The following is a 22,160-nucleotide window of genomic DNA, read 5'->3' as shown; positions in this document are numbered from 1 at the left end:
CTGATCATTCACCGCTTTTGTCATGTCTGTTATAAAGAGGCAAAGGTGGATTATAATTAAACCGGGCCACTCCAAAAACAAACAGATCCCACCAGGACCTCCAAACAGACTGTCTCTACCAGCTTCCTGCTATCCATCTGTCAGTCAGTCATATTTAAATTAAGTTAGTCTCCAATGCATGTATGATGCTACCAGCACTGTAGTATCTCGGTGCCCTGGAAAGCAGCATATATTCAAAGGATCATATTCATAACGACAACTTTACCCCTCCCAAGGGCCCTGAACTTTCACCGAGCTCAGTTACTTAGCCCCCATGATCTATCCTCACACAACTCTCCACCCTGCATCCGTCTCTTCCCATCAGCCTCTCTCCCCCTCTCTGACTCTTGGATTTTCCTGAGGCAGAATGGCCCTAGCTCCACATTTTTTCACCAATGGACATTCAGCAGATGATTCATCTCCTCTCTTGCTCTGACTCCCTGCTGCTTCCAGGGCCCACTGACCTGAGAAGCCAGGATCCCTGAGATCCAGCCATAGTCCAATTGTGTGCACGTGTGGTTATGTAATGTGGCCATTACTTGGGGGATGGGTGTAAGTAATGGGGCCAGGGTTGTGTGTGCAGGTGCATGTGTATTCAATGTGGCTGACACTAGGGATGTGCATATATGATGGGGCCAAAACTGTGCGTGTGTGTTTTCAGAGGGGCTGGCACTTGGGGGCAGAGGGAGTGGGTGGAGACGGGAGAACTAGAATATGCATTTATTATGTTATTATGGCACCAATTAACTCATAAACTCCTGCTTCAACGATTGACTGGTTCTCAGCATGAGAACAGCAGTCTGGATTTTGGCCTGCCAGATTATATATTCTGGACAAAAAAGACTCTACACTTTGGTGTGTGGAGAACAGAGACACAGAAAGAATTGTACACTGGAAATAAATAAATAAAAATTCAAGCCACATTACTATAAACATCTAAATTACATTCAGCTCCTGAAACATCAAGAGAGGAAATTGCTCCCTGACTTGCATGTTTTGCTTTTATTTTAATTGGAGTGCTATCTGAGCTCTTATTTATAAAAGACCCAAACTGGAAAAAAATGAAGTTGTCAGTTGGGATTTAGAGGGAACAGATGAAAAAGGTATAAAATATTTGGGGGCGGGGAGAGATGGGGAAATATGTGAAAAAGCTTTTGAAAAAACCTAATGAAAACCCAACCGTTAAAAATAAAATAAGGAACAGAAAACAGGTGTCTAAATCACTAATGGCTTCTCTGAGGAATTCCCCAGAGTGGGAAACATCTCCGGGAGCTCTTACCAGCTTCAGTCTCTACTGCATTGTTGCCTGTTTAGCCTTTTTCTCTGTTCTGATATATTTACCTTTAATTAATCATGTGTCTGCCTAAATCTCTCTCTCACTTCTCAACTTTCCTCTTCTCTCTCTTGCTTTCTTCTCCTCTTTGATTTTTTTTTTAGTGGCATTCTCTGGGATATTACCATCTGTTTCCCCAGGGAAGTGCTGAGATGTGGAATATATTGTAAAATCACAAAAAAGACCTCCTACATAACCAGACTGGTATTTCACAGGTGGCACTGGCAGAATGAGTTCATTGTGTTTACAGACATAACTCAACTATGTAGGTTTGTTTTCTTACCCCTTACTAGTAAATAGAATTGGCTGTAGATGCTAAGTGCCAAATCCATCCTTTATGTCACTTCACTGACCTCAATTGTATACACTAGGAATCATCTTAAAAAGTGGGCACTGCAGGTTCTCACAGGAATAACTGTAGGCACATGGACCATGTATTAGTGATGTATAGTGTCCTGCACCCACAAAGCAGAGAGCTGGTTTTTCAGTCTTGGATACCTGAGTTAGGGCACCCGGTTCCACATTTGGATGTTGGCTTAAGAGTGAAAGTCAGCCCTGTGTGGAGAGACAAAGAAGGCTGATGCACCAGTGGGATGTATGTACCTGGAGTTCTGCACAGGGCTGAATTTCACTCTCAGATTGCAAGGGGATAGGGACTGTACACCAGCAGATAGATATTGGCAAATAAGATAGCTATAGGTAGAAATGGATACATGGATGTGGATAGACTGATAGAGGCACAGATTAGACCACTTCTGACTTTATCAAAGTCTGCTTGCCCACCACTAGATCAAAGGCTTTGAGAAGATGGAAAAGAAACTTGTGCCGCTTTCCTTTCCTTGCCACTCATGCCAGAGCATTATCCAGCGGCTGCCCTTTATACCTATTGCTCTTAATTTGCCATCACTGGGCCTTTTAGTTTGCACTCGGAAGTGGAACAGCCGGGAGGAAGCTTTGCCATAATGTTTCTATGGAAACAGTTAGCTCTGCAGCCAGTTCTCCAAAGGGCACAAGCCGTGGATGCCTCTGAGTAACTGTTACATGAATACGCTCCTGAGCCTTATCCCTGGACACCAGCAGATCTCCGTAATGGTTTCCTAGGTGACCGTTTTCTCCACGTTGTGAACAGTAATAGGCAAGTTAGCAATGCTAAGTGGTGCTCTCTACCCTTCTTGCTGCTGACAGTGAAAGGCAATGTACTGGCAATAGATCTCAATCTGGTGCACTTCTATTCCTAGAGGAAACATGTTCACACAGACTTCTGGTGCCGGATGAATGGGTTTCTACAGGACCTGTGGCGACAATCCAATTATGTCCAGATCATACAGGATCACTGACATTGCTTTGCAAACCAACACATGGCTCAGTGTGCCCTAGTTAGCAGATGCATTCCATTTCTCTGGCCTGCATGGTATATTCCACATGCATGAGAATAGGAATGTTATCATTTGATAGCAGCTGACTATTCCCAGTATATGTATGGTAGGTGGAATGCACCTGATGTACATTGGATATTCCATGCTCAAGCAAATAGATTGCACCTGCTGTGCTGCTAAATATTCCAGGCACCTTCAGTTGGAATGGATTTGCTGTGCAGCTGACCACTCCAGCGTCATCCAGTAGATTGATCCAGGTGCCTTCAATTAGAACACATCTGCTGAGCTGCTAAATATTCCAGGTGCTTCCAATTAGGGCACAACAGCCATGCTCCTGATTGTCCCAGGTGCCTCTAATTAGAACACCCTGCTGCGCAGTTGAATGTTCCAGAACCTTTCCGCTTGAATGCTTCTGCTGTGCTGCTAAAGGCTAAATGCCCTACCATTTCCTGGACCCCGCTGTAGACTGAAAGGATGAGGACCTGCAGCAGCTGTGGTGGAAGACAAGCAGCATAAGGTCCACTGGTTTTAGTGAGTTGGTGGAACAAATGTTCAGTGTTTGGAAATTTTTTCTCTGATGCTCTCTCCCTCTCTCTAGGTGCAAATATAGGAAGGGAATAACTTCTTTTGAAAAGTGATCTTGTGGGTGTGCATCTCCATGAGGAGAAATAGCATAAATTCAGAGGTGATTAGCCAAATTCTGAGGGGACCGTGTAAATTAGACTTCCTTCCCCACCTTTGCACTTGAAATTCCTTAAAGCTACTTTCACCCACACTGCCAAAGTCTAAGGGTAAAGTCTAAACTAGAGTAATTTATATGTAAGGAACAGGAAGAAGGTGTAAATTAAAGTAACCTCCACCTTAATTTACCCCCACCTTCTGCTCCCTCTATGTAGGTTAGAGCAGTTACATCACTGCAAGTAAATCTAAGTTAGTGCAAGGGAGTCTAACTTACTGTAAGAGGGTGGTTTGCCTTTGGGCTGGAGAGCCTGGGGCTAAGCCAGCCCTCTGACTACAGGATGAGCCATATCTGGGCTAAGTCAGGTGATTCCCCCATATAAAAAGCAAGATGTTGCAGTAAGAGGGGGAAAGTCCAGGAGTCTGAGTTATGTTTGGAGAGACTCCAGGGAGCAAGACGCAAACAGAATGGAGATGAATTTAGCCATTTTATTCTCTTTACAACTGACCTCTGACAGACTTGATTTTTACAAATGTATGCATGATTTGAAATTGTTCCACAAAGTCTTTGCTCAAACATATTGCACCCTATGGGTTTTTCATGAATGGTACAGTCTGAGTATGTCTTTAGCTTGTTGCTGTTTGTTTGTTGTTCATGGTGTGTGATTGGTCACTGTCGTCATGTGGTGTTCTTGATTGGGTCAATGGAGATTCTAAAAAACACAAGCAGAGGCATGACAGAGATTTCAAGATGATGATAAGATGGGCTGGTTGAAATTTTCACACACAAAGTTGTTGAAAAAGTCCTTTTTTATAAAATGAAAATTGTAGATATGTGAAATTTTGCCATTTGATGTGAAATTTTCAGCAATATTTTTAGTATTTGTATCCAAATTTAATTGAAATTACTATTGAAACAAGTATCAAAATTATCAGGGAAGTTCTTCATTTACCAAAACCCCAGTTTTCAGTAAGAAAAAGGGTGGACGGGGGTTGCTAAATGAAAAATGTCAATAATTACAAAAATGCTCTCAGTAAAACATGAGTAAAATGCAATCAATTAAAACGCAGCTAAAAACATATTTTTTAAAAATCACTGAATGTTGCAGAAAATAGATCCATATGAAATGGAAACAACTTTGAGTTTTTTCACCAAATCATTCTCAATTCTTTTTACCAGCTCTAGTGTTATGCACACCTCCATGCAACTCATGCAAACACATAATACATTTTTTTTTAATCTTGCCTGGTGCAATTCCTAGTGGTACAGAGGATCAGCACTAGGTCTTTGTCCTGCTCAGTCATTGAGCTCTGAAGCAGTGCATTGACCTTGTGCTGATCTTCAGGGTCAGGGAGGTCTGATTTCACCCTCTGGGTCTTCTTGGTGTGAATACTTGTTAATACAATTGTCCAGTATTTTCTTAGTTTTATCTATTCCTGTAAAAGGCTGCACCATCATAATAATGTTTAATTTTAGTAGACATGATGGCAGCTTGACTTTAGCCAGTAGTGCCAATCTTAGGAGGACCCAGCAACACACAACCAAATTCTGTTGTACCAGCTGATTAATCTAGCTGTGTTGCGGCGGTCAGATATGTTCACAAAACCCCCCAGCATAGGCTTGTTGTTTCAGTGACGGGGGATAAAGCTCCATTTTTTTTTAATTCAAGACACGATATGTTTTTAATCTTGTTTTGACAGTTTTCCTTGGGCTGTGTGTTCCTTTGAAGCTACTTTGAACTGTGTGGGTTAATGGGGCAATTAGATATTAGTCTTGAAAGTAGGGTAATTTCTAAGGCAAAAATCTTTCAAAATATGGCATTCAGCTGCCTTAACGAGATCCTTTAATGTACTTGTAAACTTCAACATATAGGAGACTCATAAGGCTAGATTCCCCACTGTCTTGTGCCTTGTGTTGTCATTTTCACCTGCGCAAGATGCGGGCGAAGTACATGTATAATGCTACCATCAGTGTAAGCATGTGGAGAATTCTGATGTGGCAGCATTTTATACCTATTGTGCATGGGTGCAAATGGTTTCCAAAGGTACAGAGAAGTGGAGAAGGATTCTGAAGAAACTTACAAATCTGAGGCTAAATCTTGCTCAAAGTCAATGGGAATTTTTACCTGGGCATGGCCTGTATGATTTGCCCTTACTCCATATATACACAGGGACCATTGCTGAAAGGCAGCCACTACTGAGATGAAAGATGGAAGCCGTTTGACAGTTCAGGGCAACACTATATCAGAGCTTTATGTCAGAAAGTTGAAAAACACTTTTTTCAATTAAAATTACAGGGGGGATTTAGAGGAAGAATGTAGCGGTCCAACTCTGAAGCAGGCCAGGACACCTAGGGTCTTAATGGCTACAGATTTTCAGGACCACCTTGATTTTAGGACTCAACTGAAAAAGACTATACTTCTGCGCCACAACATTCACTAACTCCATACTAGGTTATTGGTTTCTGACTCAGAAAAAGGAATGCCAGCTGTTGAATCACCAGCACCTAGGTTGTCTTTAGCGGTTTCGCATCGAAATACACTGACCTAACCCAGTGTTTTATCCTGTCTAGTCTAAAATATTTCCAAGGGACTAGGCTCCTCTCACTGTCCTTGAGAGATTATTGAGCATTCTAAGAGATCTAAGAGCTAGATACAGAGGAGAAACAGCAATGAGAGGGATAGAATGCAGCATGTCCTGTCATGTCATGAAAGACGACGATGGCGGCACTTGTCCAGACAAGTAAAGAAGTGTATAGTGACTCACAAAAGCATGTATCTTTTATCTAGTAAAGTGCCTGAAGGCAGTATGTGATCAGAGTGGTGCTCCACACTTTCAAAAGAGCCCCAGAGGATCCCACTCTGTGTTGTACCTAATTGTAAGGGCGGGCAGGAATATTTCCGATGCATGGTCTGTGAATGAACACAAGCCTAGGGTTTGCTGATGCGAGATGAACCTAGTGACAAAGATTAAAATGCCAATACTATACATTTCAATAGCTCTACCCATCTCAAAGCATTTCATAAACATTGCATGCTGGAAACCCTTTATGCACCACTGAAATGCCACAAACTCTGGGGTGAAATATGGAAGCTGTTTAACAATCTACAGCAGGACTACACAATTTAACAATACACAGTAGTTTATAAGAGGAAGTGTAGACTATCTTATCAAGTGGATGCAATGAGCAGGATTCTCTGCTGGTGTAGATTGGAGTAGTTCCATTCAGTGGAGCTATGCTGAATTACATCATCTGAAGATCTGGTCCCAGAGTGAGAATTTTAGGAAGGCAGAACACATTTAACCAAATTTTGATGGCCCTTATGAAAAAGCCTTATACAGTTGAATGAAAATGAAATAACTCTGTGTTGACCTTTTAAAGCAACTTATAGAATTCTATAGCAGGGATATAATTCTCTATTACATTCTATAGTTTAGTTTTAAAATTCCATAAAAAGATCATGTTCGAATAGTTTTTTACAGTAATTTCTATACTACCCTATTTAATTCCTGTAGATCACTAGTGGTTTCATCCCCACTAAACTTTGTGGGAAACTTTCCATTAAGGGTCAGATAAGATAACAGGGTTAACTCTTCACTTTGGCACATACATGGCATTTTTAAAGACCAAAGGCTCAGTCATGTACAGTGCTGAAAATTAGTGGCAGCTGAGGGTGCCTGGCACTTTGCAGGATTAAGCCACAAGAAATAAGGTTTATTGATCCAGTGGACAATACTACCGCATGATCGATGTATGGGATGAATGCCACCTACTAAAACACTTCTCGTCCCACCCTGCATAGCTCATGCAGAATTTCTTTCTGAGTAATGATGGTGCTTGGTTCTCTTAGCTGATGTGGGTGTGAAATGCTACCAAACTTTGCTCTGTTGAAATAACCACACAAGTTTCAGGGTGACAGAGAATTAGACCCACTGAGTGTTTGCCGTACCTCTAGAATGACGCATTCCCACGGCTGTTTATTGGTTTCATGTAGCCCGTGCTCTGGGATGGAGGGAGAACACTCTTTTCTTCCATCATCTACTGGCTCAGAGAAATGCAAGCTCTGGCAGGGCCCATTAATTTTTAATTTATCCCTCTCCACATTGTACTGCTGTTGTGTTTTATGAGCACATTATGCTGAAGTGAAGGCTTGTAAAACAGAAAAATTTAAAGTTAAAAAAGCACACTCATTATAGCTAATATGCATGCTAAAGTGGAAATACACAGGTATTTATAGCCCAGCCCAGTATTAATTCTTCTTATTATTTATTATTATTTCATCCTTATAACTCAGCTGAAAATTGAGATATAATTTATACCAGAAACCCAGAGTAGTTAAAAGCGGATGCCTTCAATTTGCCAGGTTTCATAGATGCTAGGATAAACTCTGCAGATGACATGTGACATCTGCAGAAATATCAGTACCCTTCTATTAAGATAATTTCCTCTGCTACCCAGCTCTTCCTTCCCCCCACCACTACCAACCCTAGCACAACACATTTACTGTATGCGAATATGTCCCCATTCTGTCAGTCACACACAATGCCATGCTGAGATTGAAAACTTTCCCCATATACCTTTCCCACTGCCATCCTGGCTGAAAGTAGCTCTGCTCTCCAGGAAAGCAGGCAGTGTCACTAATGTATGCAAATGACAGTTATAGTCATAAAGCCCTGCTCATTTTATGTCCTGATGGTAAATATGCAAATGATATCAGGTGTTTGCAGCTAGTAGCCTCTCAGCTCTCTGGCACTGTCTTTTTACCTGATTTCATCTCTGGTTCACTTCCCTAGTATTCCATTAGCAGAAAGCAAGAAGGCACCAAACATATCTTTATTGATAAAATTATATCTGAGATGAAGGGATGGTGGGGAAAGCTCCTGACAGAAAGGTGACATTTAAAACCATCACAGGGGACAGTGCTGGTATCCAAATGCGTTAGGATAATGTGGGGAATGTAGACAATTGTGACCATCTTGTCTTGCCTACTGTCCAATCTGTCGTTGTTGTTGTTATTATTATTTATTATTATTGAATAAAATCATTGATATTATGGTAAGGATTAGGGCCCCTGATCATGGTTCAGGGTCCCACTGTACTTGGCATTGTACAAATACAGAAAAACAAGGATGGTCCTGCCCCAAAGAGATCTTTATACTCTTTTTCTTTACCATTGTCAACCTAGTTAGCTACTTCACTGCTGTGTGGTGTGGTTTTTTTTTTTTTTAAATTTACTTTTTTTTTTTTTAGCAGAAATATGCTGCCATTCTGCATTGCAGGCAGAGCCTTGAGTAGAGTGTTACCTCTTTTGTTATCATTGTTCCAGTCTGACCCCCAGGAACCTCCCAACTTTCTCCAAGTTCAAGCCACTGTAACTGGATGTGCAGAGCATGGGCTGTACTGGCAGAAGGGCTCCGAACACAGTCAGTGTTTCAAGGTTAAACACTTGCTCTGTTGTTTCCACCCAGTTACGGTGACAGGGGCAATGGGTCAAAGAATTGAAAATCACTTCTGTTACTAACCTGTGATTATTGGCCAAGATAATATTGTTGGTGAAATTTTGCTCTCAGTTAGACCTCAGGGGGTACATTTCTTCTATCAGCTACACTGGTGTAAATCCAGAATAACTCAACTGAAGTCAGTGGTGGTACTGGTGATTTACACTGGTGTAATTCCAGACAGAAATAGGACCATGACTGCTAAAGTCAGGGGATTGTGCAAGTGTGACTGAGAGCAGAATTCGGCTGCATATGAGCTGGTTCCTACCATTCCTGTTTTCTGAGAGGTGGGATTTGAAATGTATAGATAAGTAGAGAGCCTCATTCAGATCTCACTTACCAATTTGTAAATTTAGGGCCTGATCCAGCTCTTAATTCCATCCATATTCAGGAAATCACTGAGCCACATGATTAACTTGAGGTGTGTACTTAAGTCCCACTGACTTAAAAAGTAAAGCACGTGTTTCAGTGCTTTCTTAAACTGGGGCCCCTAAGTGACATTAGTGGAGTTCTACCATTGAAAAACCAATGTGCAATCAGAAGCAGGCCAAGAAAGTTCACCTATCCCTTTAAAACTGAAAGGTAGAACCTAACAAATAACACACAAGGGGCCAGATTTTGCAGTTAGTGACACTGGTGTATACCAATGAAGTTAATGGAGATACTCCAGGTTCACTCTCATTCACCCAATAAAAACAGACTATAGCTCAAGGTCTTCTTCACCTTCTTCCTTTGACTATCATTGCCAGAAGCAAGGAGGTAAGGGAAAGGTGGGCAAGGCTACAGCTTCTGCAGCCTGAGGCCAAAGGTAATTTTCAGGAGGTAAGTATTACATTAGAATTGTTAGTGAGCGCAGACTGGTACAGAATGTAGCGAGCCACATACCTTAAATAAAGAGAAGAAATAAAACAGCGTGGGCTGCACAATCCAAGAAGCACAGTGGAAAAACCTCTCCCTCCAGTCTTGCAAAACCTAACGTGATGTCTCCTAGCTTCTAGCTGCTTCTATCTAATGCAGTCTGAACTGCTGCAGCAGTCTTTTTTAGCAACATTTCAGCTCAGTGAGCTATAGGGAAGGAAACTGTGCAGTCAGGAAGGAGTTGAAGTGTAGAATTTTACTATCCCTGTTTGATACTGTCTGCTGTGGCATACGCAAGCCAGCTGATCTACTCTCTCAAACACTGCTCGGCTCTGAAAACAGCTTCTTAACAAAAATGGCTCTGACATCTGCAATATTTTCCCTTTTTGCTCTCACTAAACTTTCCCTCTGGCATGAAATTAATCCCTGATTGATCTTTTTGTTGATACTGATTTTCCTAAGAGTGATTCCTTGTGTAACTTCAATGTATTCAGTGGTCTATGAGGGGCCCTCTGTAGAGCTTTGACAATGCTGCTCTACCAGCTATCCAGACAAATACCAGCTTCATTACATGTTGTACAAGTGTAATTTTTCAGTTGTTCTATCATTTATCACATGCATACATAATCTCCAAGGCTATCTATCTTAAACTATTAATTTTTAATATGGGAAATTATTAATTCTGTATGCAAATAGGTAAAAAATACAGCAGGGTTATTGAAATAATAACAAATATATATTCTTAGGGCTGAATCCCGCAGTCATTATACAGAAAAAAGGTCCTTTGAAGCCAGTGAGACTATTGTTCTAGTAAGACCTGCAGAATTTGGGCCTTAGGTATTCATCACCGTTAAATCCAGGATGTCTTTATGGATTGTGAGCCGTCATATAGTTTGAAGGATATTGGGCTGCCTGGATTAGTAACAAACTGATTAGGTCCAGAGAAATGTAATAAATGGTGCCAGTGTGGGGGTAGGACGAACCTGACCTGAGAGAACCCAGGCTGTACCTGTCCTGGGGTTAAAACAGAGGACCCATTGTGCTGAGTGCCAAAAAGCTCATTGGAGCAAGGAATGCCTTTTATCATACATCTGCATACAAGCACTCAGCACAATGGGGACCTGCTCTGGGACTGGCACCTCAAGGTGCTACCACTACCCAAATACATAATACTGGGGGTGGAGGGCGGGGGTGGGGGGTAACAAAGGGCATGGAAATCCTAGGAAGAGGAAGGACAAGTATCACAGAAATAAGATTAGATTGCGGAGGTGGGTCAGTTGGGATTGAACCTAGAACTTCTGGATCCAAAAGCTGCATTCACTGGTGTGTAAGCTAAAGGAACAGCTCCTTTAGAGTAGAGCCAGTAACACTTATCAAGTTCTAGACCAGGGGTCAGCAGCCTTTCAGAAGTGGTGTGCCGAGTCTTCATTTATTCACTTTAATTTAAGGTTTCGCGTGCCAATAATACATTTTAAACCTTTTTAGGTGGTCTCTTTCTATAAGTCTATAATATATAACTAAACTATTGTTGTATGTAAAGTAAATAAGGTTTCAGAATGTTTAAGAAGCTTCATTTAAAATTAAGTTAAAATGCAGAGCCCCCTGGACTGGTGGCCAGGACCTGGGCACTGTGAGTGCCACTGAAAATCAGCTCGCGTGCTGCCTTTGGCACCCATGCCATAGGTTGCCTACCCCTGTTCTAGACATAGTCTAACCACTAGAGAGGGACAAAGAGCTACACTCTACTACTGTAGGTTGCACAAGTATGTGTGCATGTAAGTGCACCTCCTGCCCTCTCCCCCACCCTAAATATTATTCTCTCAATTCTTGAGATGGTTTATCTGCTGAGATTGCCAACAAGTGACTATTGTGGTAGTGAATGTTGTGTAATAAGAAACTTGTCCACTGAGAACTGGGCCAGGACCCACCAATACAATGCACATCAGCTAGAGCACAGCCATCAGATGCTAATCAGGCACTGACTTGTGCTGGATTTCAGTTGGCAGCCTATAGGAGTCTGTCACAATGAGCATGATGCTGTGGGATGCTGAGAGCTCTCAACTGCCATTGAAGTCCAATGGGACTTGCGGACACTCAGCACCATGCAGAGGTGATCCCGAAATTCTATTACTGATCTTCTGAGCGTGTGAAGATCTTTCATAACAAATCTCTGTTCAGTACCCCAAAGAGGCAGCAAATTAGTTGCAATTTTTGTGCACATGAAAATGATTCAAGTGTAATCTGGACTAAATTAAGCCTGCTACAATAAAGGCCATTTATAATGGAAAATGAGTTTAAAGTCATTGATATAAAGTGGGGCTAAATTCAGAAGTCCTTATTACAGTCTGATTCTGATTCCACGCTGGTGCAGATTCTCAACTGGTGTAAATCAGTGTAGCTGATGGAGCTACACTGATTTACACCTGCTGGTGGGATCTGGTCCATTACTATTTGCATTACTGCAGCTCTTAAAATCCTCAACTGAGATCAAAACTCTACTGTGCAAGGAGCTGCACATGCCCATAACAAGAGACAATCCTGGATCCAAAGAGCTTAAAATCTAAATAGATGAGTCAGTCATGGGGAGCATTATCAATCAGTTTTACAGATGGGAAAGCATCATGCACAGAAATTAAGTTATTTAGCCACGGCCAGTGAGGATGTCTGGGACAAAGGAAAAGAGCTCAGATCTCCTATAGTCAGTCCAGTGCCTTAACCATAAGGCCATTTGGTACCATCTCCAATACCGAGCACTGTAAATGAATTCAAGAGAGATCAGAGTCAGGCACTGAAGCTGGGAAAACTCTTTAACTGGGCAAAATGCCCATTTACTTTTGTGAGGGCCCATTCCTGCAAAGATTTACTCATGTGTTTAACCTTGGGCTTGAGTCTGGTCCTATAGAAATCAGTTCTTGTCCTGGGGCAGAAAAAGACCTTACAGTTAAGACGGGTTGAAAATTTTCCATCAGAATTTGGTCAGGGGCTGTAGGTTATTTTCTTATCTGCTTTCTTGAAACTTTTTCTTCTTTTCATCTAAAAGATGAAAATTAAAAGTTTTCATCTGAAAACCAAACATCAAAGATTATTTTTATTAAAATGCCAATATTTTCCTGGGGAAAAAGTTCCAATCATCTCCTCTTATAAGTAGCCCATAGAAATCAATCATTGACTTCAATGGGACTACTCACAGTGCATACATTTAAGCACATGCATAATTGTTAGAGAGATCACAGCGTGGCAGAGGACTTCAGGGTTTGCCCCCTACCTTTTAGCCTGTGAGGACAAAATCTTCCTGAAGAGGAATTTGCTGTGAGAAGCTTCTGTTCTCAGTGAAACATGCTGTTATTCTCAGCCATGTATATTTTATTGAGGTCATTCACAATATCAGATTTCTCCCTCTCCTCTCCCACCCTTCATGTAATACAATTTTATGAAACTGACATTTGTGACTCCTCTGCTTTAGAAAAATAAATTATGTGGGGAAAGCTGACAGCAAAATATTTGTTTAGATTTTATTAAGCATCAGGAGAAAAGCTGTATAAGATGCCAAAAGAACAAGATAAGCAGAACAAGTCTTGAGCCATCAGAGAGGCCCTCCCTTTCCCATCCACATGCACAGGTAACCATTAGCAAAGGGGGGGAATAATTTTAAAGCTTAGGAAATATTGACTGAAATGATTTCTACTAAGACTTTTATTTATTAAAAATTGTATAGTGTAATATAACAAATCTGTGAATACCTATGCTATTATATGTCTCACTGTGCCACACACTGATATTAGCATCACAATGACAAAGAGAGAATTCAAAACCACCTGATTCAGAAGAATCCTAAAGAATCTCCTTTAGCTGATATATGCATATTGCCCCATAAAACATAGTTGAGCAGATCTGCTTCTAGCCGACAGACACACACACATACACAGAGCTAATTCAGTTTAGCAAAATAATTCCTGATTCCTTCCACACTCCAAATATTTGAAATTGAGATGGGTCTACACTGTTTAAATAAAAAATTACATCTAAACTTTCTTTAAGTTTGGGAATATCTGTGTAAGGTTTATGTATTGGGCCATTAAAGCTAAAACAGTGAATTCAGATCCCTGTCTGCTTGAAGTTTTTCAGTTCAATCCTATCTCTAATTTTAAATTTACACATTTTTATTTTGTTTAGATAAATGACAAATTCTTAAGATGAAATCATGACCCCACTGGAGTCAACTGCAAAATTTCCTGAGACCTCAGAAGGGCCAGTATTTCACCATTAAATACAACACGCAGTGCTAAATACATGCACAAATAACTGAGAATCAGCTTGTATTGAAACTATGTTTATAAGTTGAATTCATTGAATTTAATTGGAGCTTTACAGCTGATATCAAATAAGAGCAGGATTGGTCCCTCTGTTTTTTTTATTTGCCTCTGCACTGGTGAGCAATTTGCAAACATTAAATAAATATGCAATCCCATGAAACAGACATTTTAGATGAATTTTATAGATGTAAACAAAGGCACAGAGGTGAAAAAACTTGCAAGTAAGCACAGTGGGTACAATGAATCTTCATCCAGAGGGCCAGCACAAATCCTGCACATCCCATAAGTTATACTTTGAGTGCTCACATCATCCATTGGCACTGAGATGTCCCTCTGGATAGAGTTGAATTTTGCACATAGGCACTAGGAATAGAGTGCAGAAGACCTGTTCGCAGTCTTCTGCTCTGACCGCCAGATAACACTCTATCCCAGAGCTAGGAATAGAACCCAGGAATCCTGGCCCCCACTGCATTTGCTCTAGCCACTTTACAACAATGCTCTGTCATCAGTTATGTGATTGGAAAGCTGCAGCATCAGACACATGAGAGAAAACCTCAAAGAGTAACGACAAGTTGATGCAACATCCTTCTGGGAATGAAAAGTAGGAGGACGTTTCTAGCCAGCAGATGATAATGATGGTGAATCAGGTTTCCCCAGCTAACTAACCTCTTGTTCTTAATAAATCCAGAAGCTCCATTCCAAGGATAAACATGGTCCCCATGTCTAACCAGACAGACACCTGCTGTCATTTTCCTTATGTCTGAACCTGCACAGCAGGACCAATTATCCAGCTAACACACAGGAGACGAATCCTGCACTTCGTGCCATCCAATCAGCTGGATTAAAGTTATCATGGATACCATGGCAACATTGTTTCAGATGCTGATGGGAGAATTAGTTATGATTAAATTATTGAGGGTCAGGTGTGTGGTGTCCCATCCAACCTTCCCCTATAGACTTTCCTGGTTATCACAGCACCTGGGCTGTGATTCCTTTCAGAAGCAAATCAGCCAATTAAAGACTTAGTGGATCCCAAGGACATGTTGGTATGTGAGATGCTACACAGGATGGGAAGGCCCTGCATGAAAGTCTCTGAAGCAGCTAAGCACCTTTTGCACATGTAACAGGCTGCAGTGAGGAGGAAGAATAGCTCTTGCCCTACCACAGACTGTTTTTAAGCCTTGGTCTTCGCTTTGTTGGATTCCCCCTCTACAAACACATTCTATGTGATGCAAGTGTAATGTGGTGCTCTCAGGTCAGCAGTGATGATGGAACTGATGATTTCTGAATCTAAAATTATGAGTGTCTATTGTCGGATTTTAAAGACCCTAGAACTGTTAGCTCAAAGATTGTAATATACTTCTAAACCGCTATGTTGTCCAGCCACTAGGAGACAACACAGAGTCAGACTGTGCATGTATGGGTTACTATGCAAGCAACAAGGACTGCTGTAAAATGGAAGCTGCCTATCTCCCTGGTAAGCTGTAAAACCAACATCTTGATGAAGGATTGGCCACAGCCAGAACTACTTACCTCCAGGATTCTCAACCTATTTTGAATCATGTCTCTATTAGCATTGTTTTGAGATGGAGCTCCTCCCCGCTCACAATAGCAAGAAGGATACTTACCTTGCCCTTTACAAAATGCTTCCTAGAGACCCACTTCTTTGAGGAGGTCCATGGGCACTAACCCACATATTAGTGTGTGGTGTTGTGACCATGTGAGTCGGTGGCCTTGAGCATGGATTTGCAACACCACTCAAATTTGACCCGGCCACCCCTGTGTCAAGTCAGAGGGGCAGCTGGGCCCCACTTGAAAGTTTGATGCACTTTCCCCCCCAGTTGAGAACATATGATTTAGTCAAATCCCGTCCCTGAAATCTGGGTTTCATATAAAATGGAACTTGGAGATGAAGGATTCTGGCCAAAGCCACCACTCATTTTGACTGAAGTGGAGTGGGCTCACACACAGACTGCTATGCCAAGGAATGACCAAGAGGAGATTCTCAACATGTCCTTGAGGGGAAGTCAGCTGAGAGAGTTTGGATGGAGACTTTGCTTGGAATGGAAATGAAGGCCCATTTCTAGTCCTGACCACTTGTGGTTATGCACAATCCTATGGCATTTATCTCAGTAACAGAGGTGTTATCCCTCTAAAATTCTCCTTCCAGTTTTGGTTGTATACAGGATTCCCCTAAACCAAGTATAAGATGTAGAACTTTGGTGAGTTCTACAATGGAACTTTTGTGGAATCAGTTTAACTTATGAGTTAATATATAAAAATAGCTTGCACTAGCAGAAGGAGTAAAGAAGAGACATTTCATGCAAGGGACCAAATATTGCACAATATATTCACTACAGGTTAATTCATCCTTGTTCAAATACCATGGAATTCATTGATAAATGCAGCCTTGGGTGCCTCAGGGCAAAGATCTGTAAAAGTCCATAGGAGTGGACAGGATCATGCTACATATGATGTCCCTTCGGATAGAGAAAAGTCAGGGCTTGGATGTAATGAAGGTAAAGGGGATTCTTTTCTGAGACTGCTGGAGATGGAGAGACCCTGTGGTTCTCTCTGGCTCTGTAGCTCCTGATCTGACAAAGACAGCCTCTTTTGCCTAATGTCTCCTTCTAGGGGCTCCCAAAGTCATGTTCTAAACTAGGAAATCTTGCATTGAACTGTTGACTCCTCTAGGCTACACAATGGACATCAGCTCCAGAGGGAAATGTGTGATGTAAATAGGGGCAGAAAAAAAGCTGAAACAGCTGCTGGAGGAAGGGCATTAGTGTATTTGAAAGCAATGGTTTTTAACCCTATGTCAACAGAGTTAAGAGGCCTTTTGTTGTTCATAGGAGCTTAAATGCCTCATGTCTGTCTTGACAATGCAGTGGTAATTAAAGCATACAAATACATTGAGGTAATAGAGGTCAGTAGAGCTGATTAAGCAACCTATTACAGGAGTCTGATGGTTGGGAGAGATCAAGAGGTCTTGCTAAGAGCCATCTAGTGTCCCATTCAATATCTGCTTTGATTAGGTTCTAGAGACATTAATGACTAGGAGCTCCCTCACATGGCCAGCAGCCCTGGCTGCTCCATGTTGAGAATTGCGCCTGTTAGCCCAGGAAGTTTGTGGGCATTAGCTTTGTATTTTATCCAAATATAAAGAGGCATTTAGTTTTTACCCTCCTCCCTGACCCTTGCTTGACTGCAGCCTGGGTAGCTGGAGATCTTTGTGATACAGTGTTTACAGCATCTGACTTTGTTGCCAAACAGTGATTTACTGCTGCAAATGATGCTGCTATTTACCTTGGAGCATTGGACTGGATGTCAGAACTGAATGGAGTGTTGAAATGTAGAGAAGCCTCTTCAAAGACTAGTGATGGGCAAACACTTAAGATATTGCCCTAAAGGCTCCCTGTTAATTAATCCAGGGAACTGTCCAGTCCAGAATGCTTAAGGAGTGAAATGCCCTGAGGCTTAACAACTCCTCTGAAGGACAGCACCCTTCTCTGTGCTAAGTTCTGCAGTGCAGAGTCAACACTAGAGAGGAACTCAAATTCCCAGTGTTCAGAACAAACCCACAACAACCTGCCTGCAGAGGGGTCAGATCTAATCTTCTTGGCCACGCTGACCTAGAAGTATCACTGCCTCAAGAATCAGAACAGGGCTAGGAAGACCCCCTAACTCCAGACACATAAATAATGGCATCAATCGAGCACCAGAAGACACCATAGCCATTGGGATGGAGACGTGATATGATAGCCAGACAACTAGATGATGCACAGTGAAGGAAAGCTGATGGAAGAAGCACAATCATGCTGGCTAGAAAAGGCACTGCTTTAAGCTAAAACTGTTAACCACAGGAGGTTGTGGGGGTAGTATCACCCCCCTTTCCTCCCCAGACACACTCCACATTTGCTAGAAGAGCTGGCACTAAGGGGGCAGGGAAGAAGTCAGGGGAGCACATACTGCACCTTCCCAAAGGGTGGCGGAGCTGGCACCCAAGCCTGGGTGCTCTGGAGCATCAGGAGGAGATCTAGCTCACTCAGACAGAATTCTTCCTAGGTTTCCCAGGGCAGGTCATTTCTTCCTACATCCCCTACAGCATGGGCTACAGCATAAGAACCTAAGCTAGCCCATAGTATGTCTAGTCTCCATAGGAACAATCAAGGCTATGGAGAAGGTTTTCAATGAATATTTTGTTGAATTATTGTTACTGAAGCCACACCCTGGGTAGGGGGAGAGATTGGTCCCAGACTGCAGAGCTTGCTTCCACTTAGAAAAGGCACTTGCAAGTGCTCACCAATGATTAGAACATCCTCCTTTCCTACGGCTAATGTGTCTCAGTGCAATCTAGCAGTCTTAGTACCCCTGATGGTTCCAGCCTGCCTGATGTGCATTGCAGCACCTTTGCGCTGCTGATAATATAAATGTAATTTGAGCTTGAGCTCTCCCTCTCCTTTTTAAAAATAACGTTTTCTCTATATTTATGTTTTATCCTTCATCTCACCCCCTCATGCTGAGGATGTTCTTGTCAAACACACAGAACAAGCTATTATTATACTAGGGTTTTTTGTTTTCTTCTCCAGAAGGAAAGTTAATAGAAAATCCGTCTGAAGAAGGAAGGCAACTCAGCTGAAGCTCTGACTTGTGTAAGGAAAGGACAAGCTCCATGGACTCTGTTGTGATACAGTTTATTTAACTTGATACTGTAGTGGTGAACAGTGCCAGAGTGACAGCCCATGGGACTAAGTTCCTGTTTACCCTGGAACTGAGTAGCACTACAAGCATCCCTCCTCCCATGCTGCTCCATCAGTGTAGTGCAGCTTTTCTGTAGAGAGGAGAGTCCGCTCTCCATAGCCTATTGAGTCCTGGGCCTCTGCTCAGACTGCCAACAAGGGGGATGAATGCGGCTGTAGGTTTGCGACAGTTGTCCACTATGAATTGGTCTGTGCCGACATATTAAACAGGTCAGCAAGTTACTCACCATTGTGATCCAGTAGATAGGGACTAGCACTCAGGAGAGTAGAGAGTCCCACTTCTGCCACTGACTTGCTTAATCATCTTGGGCTGAGTCATAGAAGATCAGGGTTGGAAGGGACCTCAGGAGGTCATCTAGTCCAACCCCCTGCTCAAAGCAGGACCAATCCCCAGACAGATTTTTGCCCCAGATCCTTATAATGGCCCCCTCAAGGGTTGAACTCTCAACCCTGGGTTTAGCAGGCCAATGCTCAAACCACTCATCTTACCTATCAGTGCTCCCATTTCCACATTTGTAAAATGGGGATAACATTCACAGCTTTGGAAGGAAAGTGTTATTATTAACTGCTACTGATCTCAGTGGGTTTGAATTGATCTAGAAGAAGAAAGGCTCTGTAGTGTAACCAGTGTCACACCTTGAGTGTAGCTGCTAATAGCTTTGTTGGAACAAAAGGCAAAGCTTCATGGGACTGTATTTAATTGCAGTGGAGCTCAGAAAAGCATATTATAGATCTTTACTTTGCTTCGGGCTGCTTCAGCAGATGAGAACTGTACTGATGCCTCCCGCTGCTTTGGATGTGTCCTACATTAGAGCAAATTGCATAAAGCGGACTGGGAATAGGAAAAGGCAGAGGTTGGACTATTTCCTCTGAGCAGGCATGTGGGCTAGAAGTTGATGCAAAAGATGAAATCTCTGTGCACCCACAATGGTCTGCAACATTGCCTTTTCATGGAGCAGCCTCACACCAGTATTAAGGTCTCAAATCTTTGCGCCTGGTCTTCCTGTTTGATGTACAACGTACAGCTGTGCAAAAAGGGCAAGGAAATACCTGCCTTCCTCCTCTCCCCCAAAGGAAAGTGAGCTACATGAAATCATTGGAGCTAATTATTAATTATCATTGTTATTTATCCATTATGCATGGTCAGTGTCCCAATTAAATATGATCTAACCCAAGGTGTTTACAATCTTTGGCTCTGATCCTGCAACGAGCTTTGCATATGGGTTCAGGGATTTTCTCATGTGGAATTTATTGCAGGACTGGTGCCTAAAAGACAAAGATTAAGGGATTGTCTACACAGAACATTTATACTTGTAAAAGCTAAGGTGTGACATTTTATCACTGTAGTTACGCTGGTATAAGCCCTTATGTGGACACACTTATTCGGGTATAAGAGGTTCCTTTTTGGTTTAGCTTATGTCACTTGGGAATAGCTTTAAGGTAAACTAAAAAAGTGGCTCTTACACCAGAATAAGTGTGTGTATGTGGTGGGTGTTATACCAATATAATAACTAAGGCTAAGATTTTGTCATGGATATTTTTATTAAAAGTCAGGGACAGGTCATAGACTTCTGTGAATTTTTCTTTATTGTCTGTGACCTGTCCCTGACTTTTACTAAAAATATTCATGACAAAAGGGAAGGGACGTGGCAGTTGCGGGGTGGCTGGGAGCTCTGGGGCCCCCACCACCCGTCAGGGCTCAGAGTTCCAGGGTCCCCCTGCCACCAGAAGCAGAGGGGAGCTGCAGGGTTCCCCTGCACTCCCCTGTGGTGGGGAGTGCTGTGGGAATTCCACTGCCATGGTGGGGAGCATCTGGGGTCCCCTTGCCCCCCATGGCAGCAGTGGGGAGCGGCTGGGGTCTCCCTGATGCCGTGAGGTGGGGAGCTGCAGGGTATCCCCCCACCCTGCCTGCAGCAGCTGGGAACTGTGGGGTACCTCTGCTGCCCATGGCAGCTGAGAGATTGGGGGCCCACTACTTCTGGCGGCGGGGAGACCTTACTGCTCCCTGCCGCTGCAGGACCCTCCAGGTCCCAGCTGCCAGGGCTGAAGTCACGGAGGTCTTTTGAAGTCATGGATTCTATGACTTCTGCGACCTCCATGACACAACCATAGCCTTAATTATAACAGATAAAACATTCCTGTGCAGACAAGCATGAAACAAAACACACTGGAAGAGTCAGGGAATGGTGATAACTTACTGCATTGCTTACAAATGCTTTAAAGCAACAATCTAGCCTGCCCTGTAATTGCTGTGGCTCTGTGGCCTCTGACATGTTCCATGTCTGCAAAGGCAGAGCCAGACTGGCTTCTTTTTGCATACTTTGGGGGTGGAGTCATTCTCCTTGATCACATTACTGTACACAAGTGGATGATAGGGGTCAATTAATTAGAAGAGTGAGGTGAGAAAACATATCAGACCTCTGCAACTATTGCTTGCATCCTGTAGTAATGTTTTTCCATGCCTTAAAGTGGTGAGACAACAGGATGGCAGACACAGCTTCAATGCCCACTCTAAAATGTGGCCTGTGACTGGTTTTGCTCTTTGAAAAGATGAAGAGCACTGTAATACTGAACCATTCTGCTGTCTGTCTGTCAAGTGCTCCAGCAAGCAAAAAGGGCCTTTTAAAAATACTCCACCCCCATCTCTCTCTCCCCCCCAAATGCATCTTGCAAATAGCATGTTTACCCCTAAGGGTTATGGAAAAAGCTCTTCAAATCAGCTTCCAGAGTAGAGATTAAAAATGGGTTCGCTTCACCTCCTAGGCAAAGGCAGATTGGAGATATATTGAAGGCATTGGAACAAGTGATTGTGGTCCAAAGGAGTCATTTAATATGGATGTCCCACATGCTAAATGGATTTTGCTTTTAAAAATGATCAGGAGGTTGAACAGTGAAAATATTTTGAGCCAACTTTGCATTCGATAGATGGTTTGGTTCAGATTCCGAAGCTAGGATCTGAGCACATGAACACCTCTCTGAACTGCATGCTGCCAGCAAAGATTAGCAATGATGAATTCAACCATTCCATAGAAGAGTTACTGATGAGACCTTTACCCTGTTCTGCATGCAACCCACTGAAGTCAATGGGGGCACAGGAATCTGCCCGTGCGCAGCTCATTGTAGGACAAGGGAGGGCCTAAAATCATTCACACCTCCCAGTGGTCCCCCATTTTGGACTTAAAAACATCCCTCTGTCCCACAGCAAACTGGCTTTAGCAAGAATGCTGCCTAATGACTAGAACAAGGGACTGAGAGTCAGGCAGCTGGGCTTCTGTTCATGATGCTCACTAAGCATTTATACTGT

General features: G+C 42.5%; 2 long non-coding RNA genes across 3 annotated transcripts in view; one reads left to right on the top strand and one right to left on the bottom strand.

The window, feature by feature from the left end:
* LOC123354588 overlaps nucleotides 1-22,160 on the top strand; it is a 174,044-nt gene that overhangs the window by 36,966 nt on the left and 114,918 nt on the right. The window lies entirely within an intron of this gene.
* LOC123354587 lies at nucleotides 3,913-8,070 on the bottom strand. Its single transcript, XR_006574782.1, has 3 exons — nucleotides 8,005-8,070; nucleotides 7,377-7,576; nucleotides 3,913-4,139 (listed from the first exon to the last, which is right to left on the bottom strand). It is a non-coding gene; the product is annotated as an uncharacterized LOC123354587 (long non-coding RNA).

This window comes from Mauremys mutica, chromosome 22 (assembly GCF_020497125.1).
Source record: "Mauremys mutica isolate MM-2020 ecotype Southern chromosome 22, ASM2049712v1, whole genome shotgun sequence".
Classification (NCBI taxonomy): domain Eukaryota; kingdom Metazoa; phylum Chordata; order Testudines; family Geoemydidae; genus Mauremys; species Mauremys mutica.
The sequence above is the reverse complement of the archived record's forward strand: the minus strand, read 5'-3'. Positions and strand labels throughout refer to the sequence as shown.